Below are 6,317 nucleotides of genomic sequence, written 5' to 3' on the forward strand. Positions count from 1 at the left end.
GATTAAAAATCTAAGAATTATAGATTGGATTGGTTATAACTGTCAGACTTCAGCAAAGTGAATGCAAGCAGAAAAATTCCAAGTCATAGTCTCCCTGAGAGAAAACAGTCAGGAAACACATATCCATGTTGTGACTCCACCTCTAGAAGCCTGTAGCAGAAACAATAACATTAAATATTCACGTACTCTTTCACGTTTCTCAGTCCACTTGCAGTTGAGGCCATGTGATGGCAACTTGCCAGAGGCTGATATGTGTAATCATAGAAACAGCTGTGATAGGGAGAGAAGTCTTTGTTAAAGATCATAAAGAAATAGAGAATAAGAACTCTTAATCAACATTCTATATTGTAATAAGCATCCTCCTTTTCCACCAGTGTTTTATGGCGTTGGCCAAGTATGATAGGGCTATGAAATGAGTAAGCAGAGAGTTTGTATGGGGAAGAGGATGTAGAGTTGTTGATAGGCAATCTTGCTACAACAGCAAGAAACTTATAGAGTCAATTGCTGAGTATTAAAATGGTTTACTGGGCATGGTATTCCACTGATGTTTTGGCCTTAGTTCATTATAAATCATGATAGTTTCATGGACATTGAGATGCTGCAGATATATTGCTAGGGAAACACCAATTTAACATACAAAATGCTACACTTAATTTAGACTAAGATCAATATAACAATGTTCCTCCATTCCTCAAACAATTTACAGGTCGAAATATAACAGAAAAACAGAAAGATGACTCTTCTAAAAGTAACATGCTGGTACAAGATATTAGAGATAACCAATATCTTTAACCTCCAGCCTTATTTTTCAATGAGAAAACTTTGCTTCAGACTCAGGAATGTACATTATTAAAGCAAACAATTGACAGTATCCTTTAGGCCTTTTATTTATTCCTTCACATTAATGAAGTAACTTATTTGATTGGTGAGATATGGAGATCTTCACAAGGTAGAAAAACTCCATTAAGCTAAGCTGACTACTGGCTGGGGTCAGTGTATTAAAAATACAATGTGTTTGTCTACTGATTTTTAAATAATTCTCCTTATTGCACTGTTGATTTTTAAAACAGGCCTCAATCTTCATTCAAGCCTCTGAATCAGAAATTCTGGGGTTGAGCCTTAGTTATAGGTGTTTTAAAGCCCTTTGTGTGTTCTAATGTATGCTCTAGTTTGAGAACCACTGGTCTAGACTGTGAGAAAAGTTATTAGTAGTCTCATTAGCTACTTTTCTCTGGCTCACAATTTAAATCACCTTTATATTTATTCCCAGGTTTCAATTTTGAATAATTCCTTTGGCTTTTAGTAATTTTGAGGCTAAAATGCCTCTAACAATTTGGGCTTATAAAAATATTATTGCTTCTCCACTTTGAATTGAAAAACAATTCTTACATGTTGAAATAATTCTGTTGTCCCATCCCTTATAGATATAAGCTTTCAGTTCAGTCCTTACCTTGACACTTATGTTTTTTTTCTGAGAGTGTGTTTAATTTTAAGACTCAGAAAGAACAACTTTATGTCAATGAATCATATCTAAGATGTACTTTTCAGTCTTCTTTAACTCGCAAATAAGGAATATAGCAATATTCTTTAGTACCAAATCTACTACTATTTCTATATTGTGCATGTCTAGTCAATATACTTGTGGTGATTTTAACCTTATTTGTATTATCAATGTCCCTGTATTATCATGGTTTCCAGCAGCTTCATTTTTCTTCTTATATGAACATGATTTTTAACATATGTGTTTTAAAATATCTCCTCAGTCTACCACCTTTTAATGCTCAAAAATTCAACCTTGTATTGTCTATTTAACAAAACCTTTCTTTATTTTCTTGAAACATAAAATTCTAAAGTATTTTAAATTTTAATGCAACAGGAATTCAATCTTAAGGTTGACTTGAGTTCACCCTAATATTTAAAAATATTTGGAGACTTTGGGGAGATATTAATGATATGCATTTATTTGAGGGATCTCACTCTGTTTGCCTAACAAAAAAACAAAACTTAGAGAATAAACCTAATGCTTATGTATAGAAAAATATGCCAGGGAAAAATTACTAGAGTCTTATAAATATTGCTGTATAAAAATATTGTATATATTTATTTTATATAGTAGTATAATATTAATTAAATCTGTTAGTGTTTATTGAAATATCCATTCTAAACTTAGAAAAATGACAAAATCCAAAATGTAGAGTTTGCAAAGCAGTAAACAAGAATAGAAAAGTAGAATAAAGAACATCAATTAAAGAGTAAGATCTTGGGTTTTGAACTTAAACTGCATATAATAACCTACTTGCTTTGAAATACAATAGGTAACTTGGAAAAAATTGTAGTATGTGTACATATACATAGAGAGAGGAGAAATACTCTATGTAATAAGATAATTAAGTATTTTATGTATATTTTAAAATTTTAAGAAGAAAAATCATTTTATTTTGCTGTGGTGTTTACTCAAATTTTTTTTTACTTTTTCTTTTTATATGTATAGAAAACACATTCCTTTTTGTAATAAAATTTTACATTATATTTAATTTTTAAAAGCTTTATTAACACTGTTTAAAATGAAAGTCAAAACCAAAAGATAAATTTCTACTTTATGCAAAGTTTCACAGATATTAAAAATATCAAGTATCAAGCTATGATACTGACATTTTTGTTTTAAATTCAGCTAAAACCTGTAAGGAGTTATTTTTGACATTCTATTAAATTATTGTATTTATTCAGCCAGAATAGTCAATGTGATGGTAACTTTAACTCCTATTATTGATATCTTTTTCTTATTATCTTACTTTCTTGTGCTTTTTATTGCACATTTGTGAAAGTCAGGTTTAATTTATACTCTATCTTAGCATCATAGCAAAATCTACACACATGTAAGTGTCCTTGATTTTTACCAAACAAGGATTAGTGCCTATTATATTCTTGGGCTCAGCCTCATTCTTTCACATGACAGTTTCAGTCCCGCTTAATGCTATTTTTTGAATCCAAATAAGATACTTTCATTTGATTTAGCACTTTATCCTCTAAAGTCACTTTGCTTAATGGGTTTGATTTTGACTTTTTAGTCATTTTATTCATAAATGTACCATCATGTTCATCATTTTATGAGGCTTATGATGAATTCAACCACAGATCACTGAAAATAAGGCACAGAGTCAGATAGCAGTCCACCTTATTAGCACTTTTTTCCAGACCAATAATCATGTTGCTATTTGAAATTTAGCAAATTGCTGTCATATCATCCATTTCCAGGCCTTTCTTTAAATGACCCTGTCAGGTTATTTTGCTGCTAGGTTGAAGCCAGCCATGATAATGCTGCCACATTATCTGCTGTATTGGAAGTACACAGCTCTTTCTTCATACTATTGGAAAGAAAAGAGTATTTTGCCACCACTATGCAATAGAGTGTTTTCTAAATTTATTAATTTTATTTTTTATTTGAAAACTAGGTCTTATGTAGCTGGGGACTTTCTTCAGATAGTAGCCAAGCTTAAATCATATTAAAATATACAATATGTTTCTGAAAGTTCAAGAAGTCATTTTAAAATTTTCAATAATATCTCTCACCCCAAGTGAACATGTATATCTACGTGTGAAACTTAAGTGTGCTTAAAAAATTAAAACAACAACAACAACACACGTTATTGTATGCACAGGTATTCAAAGGGACATTATCTATCATAAAGATAAAATTACTTTCCCTGTATTTTTGAAGATTAGAAAAGGAAATAATTGAGATTGTATTTCTCATATTGCAAAATAAACCTTGCATTCCACTGAGTTTCAATGGTATAGATGGCAAATTTGCATTGGCATAAACTTTTTTTTTTCTCAGAATGAAGCAAATGGTAAATTGTTTTCTTTAAATAGTGGTACTAAAGATGCTTTAAGTTTTGAGAAACAGAGTCATATTCGTGTCATCACAATTACAAGGTACTTTCTCTGAAATTGCTTTGAGAAGTAAAGACAGGAACAAACATCAGACAATTTTTTTCCAGGTTACCACAGTAATTCTAATAGCCCAACTGCAATTCTAGTATATCAAGTAAAACCTTAATAATTTGCCTTTTAGAAATAGGCAAATAATGTTCCTGAATAATAGTCCAGCTTCTACCTCCGTATATATAGCTCTTGGCTAGCTAATTATTTTTCTTTCCCTGTCTCGAAGAGTGAAAAATCCCTGGAATGGAATCTGATTGGTTTCCTGATCATAACTGTTTGTCTTAAATAGTGATCTCTCACGTCACATCTTCTGGATATATTTACCTAGACATTCATTCTTTGCTCAATTAATTGAGGCCAGAGTGAGAGAGCATTAAATTGAATAATTCCCATAAACAATTCAGAAATTAATATGGCCATGGCAATAATAAAGCAGTTTCCTAGATGAGAATGAGTGGAGTTACTTGTAGACACCTCACTTACGTATCTTTTACATGATGATTTCCTTTAAGATGGGTGCAGTTTGATCACATTAGGGCTTATCATTTAATAATGTATCCTTGAAATCACTAAGTTCAAGAGGTGGCTAAAATCCTTAGAGCAACATGAAGGTATGTGATGGGCCAAAGTCCTCAACCAAACAGTTTATACTTACCTATGAGTATGTTTTTTTTTAAATTTTAAAAGCCTCTTAAAATTGATTTATTTCTCTCTCTAATCTACCTACTTGGCTTCAGTATTTCAAAATGAGTGTTATAACAAAAATGGACCAGGCGTGGTGGCTCACGCCTGTAATCCCAGCACTTTGGGAGGCCGAGGCGGGTGGATCACTAGGTCAGGAGATTGAGACCATCCTGGCCTACACGGTGAAACCCCATCTCTTGTAAAAATACAAAAAAATTAGCCGGGCGTGGTGGCGGGCGCCTGTAGTCCCAGTTACTCGGGAGGCTGAGGCAGGAGAATGGCGTGAACCCGGGAGGTGGAGCTTGCAGTGAGCTGAGATCCTGTCACTGCACTCCAGCCTGGGCGGCAGAGCAAGACTCCATCTCTTTTTTTTTTTTTTTTGATATGGAGTCTTGCTAGGTCGCCCAGGTGATTTCTTTTTAATTGATAAGGCTTTCAAAGCATCTCATTTGAAAAAAATTAAATTTCAAAACACTTGAAAACTTAATTCAGTGCAATTTTAGATCCCATTTCTCTTTTTCCTCAGGGTGACATCTGTGTTCTGAAAAGGTTATTCAATGCCAGATTTTTTTTAGATGGGGGCAGGCTTAGGCATCTGGTCTTCAATTTTTGGTGCTCCAAGGTTAATTTAATAGTGTTTCTTATGCTTGTAACACTTTGGTAAAACCAAAACAACTCCTCACTCATATTCCAGTAATTAAAATCACAAAAGCCAAAAATACAGACTGGGGCACATAACTTAAGAATCCCCTGGAAACAAATCAGGCCAATTATCACAGCAACTTTACTGCCAGCAAGCAATCAAAAAGCCATAGCTCTACCAGCTCTCAGAATTTTCTATTCCTTTTTCTAATTTTCTTTTTTTGTTGTTGTTTTTCTTTATTTTATTTTATTTTATTTTATTTTATTTTATTATACTTTAGGTTTTAGGGTACATGTGCACAATGTGCAGGTTTGTTACATATGTATCCATGTGCCATGTTGATTTCCTGCACCCATTAACTCGTCATTTAGCATTAGGAATATCTCCTAATGCTGTCCCTCCCCCCTCCCCCAACCCCACAACAGTCCCTGGAGTGTGATGTTCCCCTTCCTGTGTCCATGAGTTCTCATTGTTCAATTCCCACCTATGAGTGAGAACATGCGGTGTTTGGTTTTTTGTCCTTGCGATAGTTTACTGAGAATGTTTTCCAGTTTCATCCATGTCCCTACAAAGGACACGAACTCATCATTTTTTATGGCTGCATAGTATTCCATGGTGTATATGTGCCCCATTTTCTTAATCCAGTCTATCGTCGTTGGACATTTGGGTTGGTTCCAAATCTTTCCTATTGTGAATAGTGCCGCAATAAACATACGTGTGCATGTGTCTTTATAGCAGCATGACTTATAGTCCTTTGGGTATATACCCAGTAATGGGATGGCTGGGTCCAATGGTATTTCTAGTTCTAGATCCCTGAGGAATCGCCACACTGACTTCCACAATGGTTGAACTAGTTTACAGTCCCACCAACAGTGTAAAAGTGTTCCTATTTCTCTACGTCCTCTCCAGCACCTGTTGTTTCCTGCTTTTTTAATGATGGCCATTATAACTGGTGTGAGATGGTATCTCACTGTGGTTTTGATTTGCATTTCTCTGATGGCCAGTGATGATGAGCATTTCTTCATGTGTTTTTTGGCTGCATAAA

The sequence above is a fragment of the Nomascus leucogenys genome, chromosome 1a, assembly GCF_006542625.1.
Source record: "Nomascus leucogenys isolate Asia chromosome 1a, Asia_NLE_v1, whole genome shotgun sequence".
Taxonomy (NCBI): Eukaryota; Metazoa; Chordata; class Mammalia; order Primates; family Hylobatidae; genus Nomascus; species Nomascus leucogenys.